Source organism: Falco punctatus, assembly GCF_963210335.1.
Source record: "Falco punctatus genome assembly, chromosome: 3".
In the NCBI taxonomy this organism is placed as follows: domain Eukaryota; kingdom Metazoa; phylum Chordata; class Aves; order Falconiformes; family Falconidae; genus Falco; species Falco punctatus.
This window is the reverse complement of record NC_137582.1, coordinates 97467649-97478384: the sequence shown is the minus strand read 5'-3', so window position 1 is coordinate 97478384 and position 10736 is coordinate 97467649. Positions and strand designations below refer to the sequence as shown.

The window sequence follows — 10736 nt, the reverse complement described above, 5'->3', positions numbered from 1 at the left end:
GGTAAATATTTTCTCGTAACCCAACATGCCTGTATCAAAGATTCATGGTCTGCTGTTCTCTAAAGTATTCTTCTCTTTCAGGAGCAACTCAGAGAGGGTGACACTGCACTGCCAAGTTGCCCTCCCTGTACTCCAAGGCACCTCCACTCAAATGCCCCCAAATGCCATTTCTTCCTTGTCAGAAATCTTTGTTAACAAATTTCCCTTTTCGTTTTTTTGTGAACTGTGCTTTTCTTTTTTTGTTTGTAAACAAAGAAACAAACAAAAAGCCAGAATGTAGCAAGGCTCTGCCAGAAATCAATTAATAAATAATGAGCATCGAGTGTTTTTGATCATTTCCTTCTGTCTGAGCCTCACAAACCGACAGTAAAACAGTGTATGACCCCTTACTGAACAATTTTACTATCACATTACATCCTCATTGGAAATTAAGCAACACAAATTTGACATTTTGAATGGGAGAAGCTCATCCAATTTGGGGCAATGTTACCCACTGGGAAGTCCAGAGAGAAACACAGTGTGAGCCTGTACCTATGCAGTCACACAGCAAACCCTAGCACAACCTGCACCAACAATGTTTTCCCCTCACTCTGCACTACAGAAATGTGACCAACACTTTCCAGCTCACAGAGCTGTACTATTTTACTGGGCTTTTTGCATCATGTGGATGAAGATACAACTTGAGCTTGAGTTCAAGCAGTTCCTCAGGATGTGTGAATCCAGAGGGATGGGTACAGAAAGGCAGGACAGGAGTAAAGACATCCCATCCCTCTGCTATAAGTGGAAATGTAGGGATGGGAGGAGTTACTTTTGTATTCAGAACTGAAAAAATGGGGAAAACGGAAATAACAGGAGTTTAGAGAAGGGCAAGAAGGTGAGACTGCTGGAAAAGTATGTTTGGTCATCTGAAAAAAAACAAAGGATGACTTGAGAACACCTTTTGCCACAGAGACAATATAAGGTAACAGAAGAAACATACATGCAGAGACAACTACACAAACAGTGTCCTGCATTTTCTTTAAAAGTAGTGGCCAGGAGGACAGATTCTCATTCTGCCTTTACTTGATGGGAATATGCCAGTTTACACCAGCCATACACCCGCCCCCTTCATTTATAAGACACAGAAGACAAAACCAGTATTAATAATGTCTTTTTATGTCCTGGTCTTTCTGAGCACACCATCTGTTTACATTTGGAAACTGCAATGAGTGAGGTGCCCACTACAAATGCTAAATTGCCAGAACTTGTGAACTGAACAAAAAGTCAAGATTTCCATGACTTCAGCCCTAATTTCACTAACACCAGCACCAAGTGATCTCTATCCAAAGCATAAACACATTCCTTATAAACAGCTTAAATGCCAGTACTTTAAACACACAACTGTTCATGTGTTGTAATCTCTCTAATGAATAAAATTCAATCACATCTACAAAGAAAAGTAATCTGTTTGTTGACACATCACCAAAAGGAAGCAAATAATGGGCCACAATACTAAGAAACCTGATGACAAATGTAATGGAAATTAGCCTTTGAATAATTTGTGCATGACCCAAAAGTTTTAGTGAGTTGCAAGGAATACAAACTCAACAGTTCCATTTTGCTCTCGTACCAATACTTTAATTTTTCATATATTTACTTTTTTAACGCATACTTACTCTCTTTTTTAACCTCTTTAAACTGCTCTGGGTGCAAGGGAAAGACTGGATTTGATCTTTTGGATGAATGACACATACAAGCTTTTTCCAAAAAAAGCATGTGGACAATAAAATAAAGGAGCACAACTTGCCTCCCCTGCCTCTTTAACATTCTGCTGCCTTTCAGGCACACAGGGAATTGATGCATTCAAATAACTGAACATGGACTTCTCTTCGTAACTGCAGCTATAATTGTACCTACTGCTCATACCGCTTCCATCCTATTAGTGTTTTAGAATTAGAATTGTCCAAAGCATAACATTAACTAAATTGCCTTAATTTCTGAAAAACATCTAATTTTTTTATGTAACAGGAAAAAAAAAACACCTTCAGAATGTTACCCCTTTTCTCTGTTACCTTGTTCTGCTTCTTTGGCATGAAGAACATTAAAAAGCAATACTGCTTCCCCTCCCTTCAACGGCTGGCAGCCCTGTCTTTAACCAAAACACTCTGATTCAGTGGATGCTTTGCCCACCATTACAGATAACATGCTTTTTCCAAAGCTGAGTCTCTTAAGGATGATGAGGGGTACCTTAACTTGTAATCATTCACCAACTAGTATCCCATTTAGCATCTAGTAAGAATTGGCTTTTAGCATTTTCCTCTGCTGTATGTGGTGTTTGCATATTATACAAAATAGCAATCAAAATAAATGGCCTGTTGTCGTATCTACATGAGTACATGAGTCATACATGAGTACATATCTTAGGCAAGGGCATATTTTGCCTTTCATATATTTTCATTGTGATGAGTAAGGCATAGATATGAAGAGTCTGTCCCTCTGCATGGAAAATAGCATGTTGGGCAGAGCGGCAGCAATAAGAAACCCAACTTTGCCAACTCTTATCTCCCTACACCAACAAGAAGAAAAAACTCCTGCAAAGCCAAAATGGTAGACAATTATATCATTTAAAGCAAGCAGTTACTCTTCCTAGGTTTCAGTCTGTTTCACTGGAAAGCAACTTTTTAATAGCATCATGAAGGTAGCACACCATGATTTATTCTTACTCATTTTTCAGCTAAAGTATTTTTGCCTCTTGCATTTCGCTTTTTTGCCTAAAGGAAGGATGGCCCAATAAAAACTTAATGAGAAAAAACAGAACGAAATACAACAAGTCTGTTCTATAGGGTCAGATGAAGAATTTGGAAATGTCCATTAAATCTAAATACTACTTCCAGTCTTCCTTCTTGGTCGTTTACTATTTTGCATATTTTCCTTTATACCCTTGCAGTAACATACGGATAGGCCAACCATATCACACTTACTTGCCCTTTACATAACAGATTCCTGCTATATTATCATCCCATCCTTCAATAGTTGCATGCCTTCTTGTTACACCATCACAATAAACTGTCAGAAAAAGGAAAAAGACTTCGGTGTGCAGCTCTGTGGCATTTTGGCAAGTTTGAGACAGACAGCAAAAGGGAAAGAGGGGAAAAAAGAGAGGAGGAGAAAAGGAGGGAAAAAGAAGAGCAGCACTTACGCTTTCACATGGGAAGGTACACCAACAGGACAACCCTGTGCGTCACAATAAAGCTCCACAGATCCAAAAGGTCTGCAACAAGCAGGGTGCTCTGCACTCATCCGGAGTGCTGAGCACCTGCTGTTCTCCCTGCAGCTACGCAAAGCAGATCTCTGCCTTACTCAGGACTGAGCTTTCTGGGTCATGGACCACTGCATTCCCTGAAGCACCCAGCATGACAAGATACACACCAGGTGTCATCTACCGGTGCTTCCCAGCCCCTTCCTCACCACCATCACATGTAGGCACTCACCTATGCTGTGCAATGGGGAGGTGACCACGCAGACACTGCAGCAAACATCAGTCAGCTCTCCGACCCTGACATAGAGGTCAAACACAGCCGCAATACAGAAGCCACTGTTTCAGTGATACAATGCTAAGAATGTCCAGAAAAAGTGTGAACTTAACCACCTAACGGAACTAAGTAATCTTCCCCCTCCAAACGCCCTGAAGGAGCACAAAACACTCTCAGTAACTTAACTGAAAAGTCCTCTACGAAGTTACTTCTCAATACTTGCAGAACATTCCTAGAAGGTTTTTTGAGCATCATGGGAACACCCAAGTGCATGTGTCAACCTGCGCATCTAACGAGCCTGCTTCTTCTCTCATTGAAATCAGCTGTTCTTAATTTGAACAGTAGGAGACCTGGGCCTTTTCTACTGCTGTGTTCCTTATCAGAGCTCTATAAATGTCTCATCTTTATTTTATTAAAGACATATTTCATAAATTAACAATACAAGAATTCTTGTATGTGAGGTTTTTGGCCCCTGTTGCGACTCTGAATTCCTGAAGGTCAGATAAAGTGGTCTGTAGAAAGGGCGAAAAGAAAATGCTCTGCAACATCCTTTTAAAGAGGCTCCACAGTAAAAAGACAATAAATTGTAAAAAATGATTTGTTATGTGGCTTTGAGGGCATCCACGGATGCTAAGACCACAGTTAAATGAACCTGGTCATGAAAGGAGCAGCAGCTTGTCCAGTACTGTACCTACATCAGTTAACTCTGTTTGTGATTGAAGTCCAAGACTCCATATTGTTCTATTTCCACCTATTCCTCTGCTCTAGATTCCCTCTGTGACACGTTTATCAATGGAAAAATTGAGGGAGGTGTTTCCAGCTGGGAGCCCAACAAAAAAAAACAGGAGGTTCAGTTTGGTTTTCTCACTCGCGCTGCAAGAGCCATTTTAGCACCAGTAATAAAAAAAAAAACTACACAAAAAAAAACCAGACATGACTTAAAATTATTTTTTCATCATAAATGCTGCACCACTCTTTATTCTCAGGTACCATTAGTCTCACACATTGCCACAATAATTTGCTAGCTTAAACAGAGCTCCTTGCAAATAACTTATTTATATTAAGGGACGATGTCAGATACAATTGCAGGGAAATGCTAAGAAAAAGTTAACAGTGCCATCAGTCAGATCTACTCTTTGTTATGCCCTTGCAATTTTTACAGATTTGTATCTGCAATGTCACAAATTATTTTCTTTTTTTAAATAGCCTGATTGTGTCCTCTGCGAGAGATGGGGAAAACACACACAAACAACAAGAGAAGGCAACTGGCATGCTGGGAGCCATACAAAATGGATGTTGCACAGGCATAGCTGCATGGCTACACCTGGGGGTGTCATTACAGCAGCCGTGGTGCAGGAACAGCCGCAGCCAGTTGGGTGCTTACATTAAGAGTTGTAACCTTAGAAGGTGGTTTTGAGAATGAGATCATCTGCACTAAGAGGATTTTCAAGGTAAGTCAACGGATAGATTTGGTCTCATTTAAGACCAGAAAAGACGAATAATCATAGATTGGAACATTACAGCAGCACAGACTATTCATCTAGGGAGGCACTTTGTATAGTAACAACAGAACTCACACAAATGTACAGGAGGGATCACAGCTCCACACAGCCAACAGGCTCCTTGAACTCTGGAGCTATCTACTGCAGCTAATTCCATCCACCACCAAGAAGCCCTGGCTACCACCATCTTCTCAAACAAAAGGCGAAAACATTCAATAGGCAATTATCCAGCCATTGCAGGCTCTGAAAGTGTCCCAAAGACAAGAAAAATATCATTCTCGCACATCACTGCCTGAACGAGATGGCTGTTCAGGGCACTGTGCCTGTAACGGCTCTGCTGAGAAAAAGCACCTTTAGATGCAACAGAAATCAAGGCTGCTATCGACAGAAGGCAGCAGCTATCACCCTAATTGCCTACACTTAGCACAGCTGCAATAGGACAAGAAGAGGAAAGCTGAAAGAAAAACACAAGGGTGGAGAATCAGACGCAAAGGCTGTCTGCTTAGACATGGAGAATACATAAAGATGTGTCTTGTGATGGAAGAAAACCGGAGTCATCATCATCCAACAGCCTGAAAGTTCAGAAGGCACCTGAGAGAGAGCCAGGTATGATACCCAAACTCCCAGACAGTATATTTTAGCATGCTGGACAACTTTTAATATTTTCAAGAGGTCATATGGATCTCAGGTTCCTAAATCATAAAAAAATAGACTGCTCGCATTCTCTGAATCTGTACTACAGACCCGTTACAAGGAACAAGTGTTTGGAGGGACTCAAGTACCAGACACCTGCCCTGTAGATATCCTGACCAACGGAACATGCCAAGCAAGAGGGGATAAAACACTTGCAATGTTTGTGATGAGACTGGTGAGGAAGTGCCTTCATTCCTAATGTCACAAAACCCAAAGTTTTTTTAACAGGTTGCTGTAAACCTAATACCTGCGCCGTTTTACACTGAGCTTTCTTATCGTTAGTTATGTTCTCCCTAAAGAAATACATGAACTTCAACACCAGCGCTGGTAAACCCACAGACCTGGGTTACGTCTCCAGCTCCAACCATTTACTTTATCGTCTTCCACAACATAAACAGCAGTTCTCATTAAGTAGCTGAATGTCAAGCAGCTCAGTAGAGAGTTAAGGAAATGCCTAATCCAAAACTAATCTAAACCACGAAATACGTGTGGAAAAAATTAATTTAACTTGTGTTAAGTCATATGAATTAACTAAAGGAAGTCTATGTGATCCTAGCAGACATGATCAATACCATACCATGTCACAGACAAAAGGAACAAAGGTGAAAATATTTCTTCTCAGCTTCAAATCCATCAATCAGCACATGAATAGGTCAAATTAATCAAACCCATCAAGGAAATTTCTGTATCATTTCTGATCACCGCTCTACCCTGTCTAGGTTCCAATCTTTCATCGTGGCCAATCTCCAAGACAGACATCAGAAGAGGAAAGAGAAAAAAAAATAAAAAAAAGGAAAATCACCACACCCACAACTCAGATCTAATAATTACAAGCTGAAAAAGGAAGTCGGGGAAAAACTACTTTCTGTCCCTGCAGGTAAGGTTGAAGTCCTGAAGCACTACCTTTGAGAATAATTAATTAGAGACCAACAAGTTAAACAGCCTAACAGGGTCTTTTAAATTTATTAAATATATTTTGCTTTAATCACATTAATTTTTCAGAAATGTACAATAATCTTGGTGGTTTAAAATGACTTTGTATTCGTTTTTTAATGGAGAGTATTTTTATTCATCTAATACATTATCCTTTCAAGAAAATTATCATACTTGACTACAAATACTTAATGAGGCACTAATTAATACTGCTATTTCTCCCCATTTAAAATTCCTTTGAGAAATGAGGTCAGAAACCTGGTTTAATGCACAAGACGTTTATCAGAGGCTGAAGGGGAAGGGGCTCAAAAGGTACCTGTCACCCTTCTCCATGGAGGAGGACATTCCCTTTGAAAAGGGAAGCCCAACACAACAGCAATCCCTCCAGCTGAGCCAGTGGCTGATGCTAGCCCCCTGCACAGCAGCTGCAGGGCCATAGTGGCCCAGCTGAACACAGCTACGGGCTTGTCCTACTCCAGCATGCTTCTGAAGCCCCTTATTCCCCTGTCTGGTGCTGCCAAGTGCTGTAACACAATGACAAGCAGCTCCACCTTCCTCCACACAGGGGCCCTGGCAGAGCCGTGGCACCCTGCCAGCAGCTTCAGCATCCCTGTGCGTTGCCAGGGGTGCAGGAGGCAAATTTGGGTTACAAACACCTCCCAGAGCAAGAGCAGCCGTGTGGGATTCAAGGAACTGCTGCAGGTTTAAAAAGCAAAAGCAAAGACCAAGCGCAAGCGTTTTCTCAAGCTCTTGGGAAATTTGCAGACACTCACCCATGAACTTCACTTATGGGTTTGCTCCACATTGTATACTAATTGCAATTATCTAAAAGCGGCTCCACGATGGGAGGAAAGGAGGAGAGGAAGGCTTCCTTTTGGCACAGCTTCTTCAGAGTTCAAAGGACACATATGGCCTGCAAACACAGTGCAGGGGATAATGTAAAATTAAAGGAGCGACAGGAGGAAAAAGAGAACACAGGAGGGACAAGCAGTGTTGTTCTGGATCTGCTCAACTGGAATTTTAAATAAGGGGGTGGGGAAATGGAGGGTCAACAAAAAAAATCCACCCTTATTTTAATTCCACATCTGAACAGAGGGAGGGATCACAGAAGGGACCCCATCTGAAAGGAACACCTCTGGGAAGCAGGACCTGAGGGTTTCTGCTGGGGGCACAGACCCTAAGCCCATGGCCTTGGCTAGGCAGCAGGACCCGGAGGACTGTGCCCGTAGAGCAGGACTGGATGCAGTCAAATACAATAGCTTCAGGCAGTGCACCACTGACTCCTCCAAAGAGACAGGAGGGGTTTGTTTCAGAATAAACACATGTACAGTAGCAAACCTGCAGGGAGGGACAGCATGTCTGCAGACAGAGAAAAGCAAGAATAAAAAGATGTCTGAATAGTGCAGGTCCCAATTTGCCTCCCAGTGCCTGTGTAGCCACCACGCAAAGGGAGCCACACAGAAGTCAGCAGGCTGCGAGATAGTGCCTGCGCCCATGCTGAATCCTGACACCTGCTTGTGGCCCTGTCTTCGTTAGGGCAGATACCAAAGCGTGCTCTTCCCACTGCAGGGCATGTCAAGCGCAAAAATAAATAAATAAACAAAACAAAACAAAAAAAAAACCCATCCACAACAATCCTCAGTTGTAATTTCTACATAATTATTGCACAACAACCGCCCGTAATGAGAGAATGAATTTATAACCACACACAAGCTATATTTACCAGTGGACTGGTTACAAAGCAAAACAGCAGGAAACCACAATGTGTGTCTTCATATTAGCTCCTCGGTGGTGGTGCAGAGCAGGCCTGCCTGTGCAGCAGGGCAGGCCAGGCAGGTGAAACCCAGGCACACCAGGCAGAGAGGAGCGCAGCCCCATGGCGATGGAAACTGGGACCCTGGGCACAAAGATGCCACCATGGGTTCAAGGGAAGCCATGTCGAGGTGGGGCTAGAAAGACCTGTTTGACTTCAGGATTAAATAGTTGGCCACCCAAACAAAAACTGAAGGGAGTCTCGCCTCCCAACTTTCCCAGCTTCCGGAAATTTCTATTCCTAGACCAAACTAAAAACACAGAACGCAAATAAAAAACCACCCCGTAACTGGAAGTGCAGCCCCCTGGGCAGACAGGACCCAGGAGGTGAACCGTTCCTGCCCCTCGAAATGAACTGTCGCTCCCAGAGAGCACTTCGTTCTTCTCTGGCTGTTCATCAGTCAATCCCCCACGCCAAACTGGGCACGATTCAACCAAACTGGGACAGCAGGACCGTGTCTCGCTCGAGAGGAGGCCTGATAAGATCAGCAGCTGAGCCCCCACTGACCACTTTTTATCACTGAGGAGAGTCAATGTGGGTCTCTCTGCCAGCAACAACGCATCGCTGAGCTGGAGTCTTCACACCTTCAAAAACTGCTTTTCGGGCAAATTTGGCCAAAACTGCTTTACAGCTTTGGAAGTTACTGGAAGTGCAGCCTGACTGTTGGACTCGAGGAAAGACAGACAGCATGGGCACAAGGTCCCCGAGAGCCCCATTTCCTCAGGCTGCCACCACAGCGTCCCTGCTGCCAGCAGCACCCCTGACCACCTCACCCTGGCTGCTCATCGCCACCCACCCCTGAGCCAGCACAACCCCTCATGCTTTGCAGGCCAGTGTGAGAACAATGATGAGCTAGATCCGGGAACAGATCCTGCTGAAAACATACCTTTTTTTTTTTTTTTTTTTAGGGATTATTTTTGACTTGGATCCTTTCCCAGACCTGGCTCTGAGCACAACTACACAACGCTTACGTCAGCACAAGGAAGCCATCTAATGAACACCCAAGGGGGGGGCAGGACTGCTGCCATAGCCATTGGCCACCTTAATGAGGCTTGTAAAACAACGGCCTACAGACAGCAGGTTAAAAAGTCACACAGCTTCAGTTAAGCAAGGAAGACAGATTAAAAAAAAAAAAGTCAACAAAACAACATACACACAGGTTACCAACTCGCTGCCATGTCAGGCGGCCAAAACAGAGTAAAAACACAGGGCCTTCCATTGAGGAAAAGAAACTCATGCACTCAGCTGCACCACAGCCCCAACGCAGAAGGGCTCCTGACACAACCAGGGAAAAATCTTGCTCCTTACTAGTTCCTAAGTAGGATAAGCAAAAAAAAAAAAAAAAAAAAAAAAAATCACCTTTTAAAGCATTGATATCTCAAAATGACCTGTTCTCTTATCTTTTTGGCTAGGCATGCTCTTTCTGTCCTGCTCTGTCCCTGGAAAGACACTGAAGAGCCCAGCCCCAACTGAAGGTATAAGCGCAAAAGCGAGAGAGGAAGGTGCACGGCAAAAAGAACTCTCTCTCCCCATGGACTAGACAAAAATCCATGATTACTGCTTCTGGGTTTATGCTGACCAGTGTGCTATTATTGCTCTGGTGGCAATCACCAAACCTGTCATGAAAAGAAAGGATGTGTTGGGCTTGCTATCGATCCTTGTAATTCCTGTCTGAGTACAATCATGCTGTCTTGAAATGTAGCCCAAAAGGGCACCATTATTCCGGAATTGAGTTGCTTTTGGAAGATGAGTCAAAAGCGGTTCCATGTACTTAGATCTCTTCTTGAGGTTGCTGACAATTTTTCCTGGCTTTACAGCCACATTTTCTGATCCTTAATGTATTTTCTTTCTGCTATTGGTGAAAGAGCCACACAAATAAAGAGAAATCTGACCACCCCAGGAAATTTTGTAACTGACTATACACAGAGGGCTGTGAAATATGCACAAAGTAAACTAACTGAAATAATATGATTTCCCCCCTCCCCCTTAATAGACTTCATTTATAGTCACTGTGGGAGTTACATGTAACAACAGTAAGTGGAACAATTTCATACAGCACTTTCCATATTGAGACAGCTATTCTGCATCCCCCTGTACAGCAGACAGTTCCTATAGCTCACTTTGTATTATGGCAACAGAGCAAGGCACTGCAAATTAAGCCCAGAGCAGTAACCATTCCCTAGAATCAGGGCTAAAACCTAGACTAACGAGTGGCTACATCTATAGCCAGACCAACTTTTCCTCCCCAGTGAAGTCTGGACATCGCTGGTAGCTGGTAGGCAG

General features: G+C 43.1%; 1 protein-coding gene across 13 annotated transcripts in view; it reads right to left on the bottom strand.

Annotated features, from left to right (window-relative positions):
- The window catches only part of ATXN1 (ataxin 1), a 226535-nt gene that overhangs the window by 143151 nt on the left and 72648 nt on the right, over positions 1 to 10736 (bottom strand). For 2 of the 13 annotated variants that reach the window (XM_080378258.1, XM_080378264.1), the window contains exon 4: positions 7414 to 7553. The exons of 10 other annotated variants lie outside the window; for them this stretch is intronic. The gene's annotated coding sequence lies outside the window, so the exon portion shown is untranslated. Of the gene's footprint in view, positions 1 to 2960; positions 3046 to 7413; positions 7554 to 10736 lie in introns of those variants that run through there. One more of the 13 variants, XM_080378253.1, reaches the window with a different exon arrangement.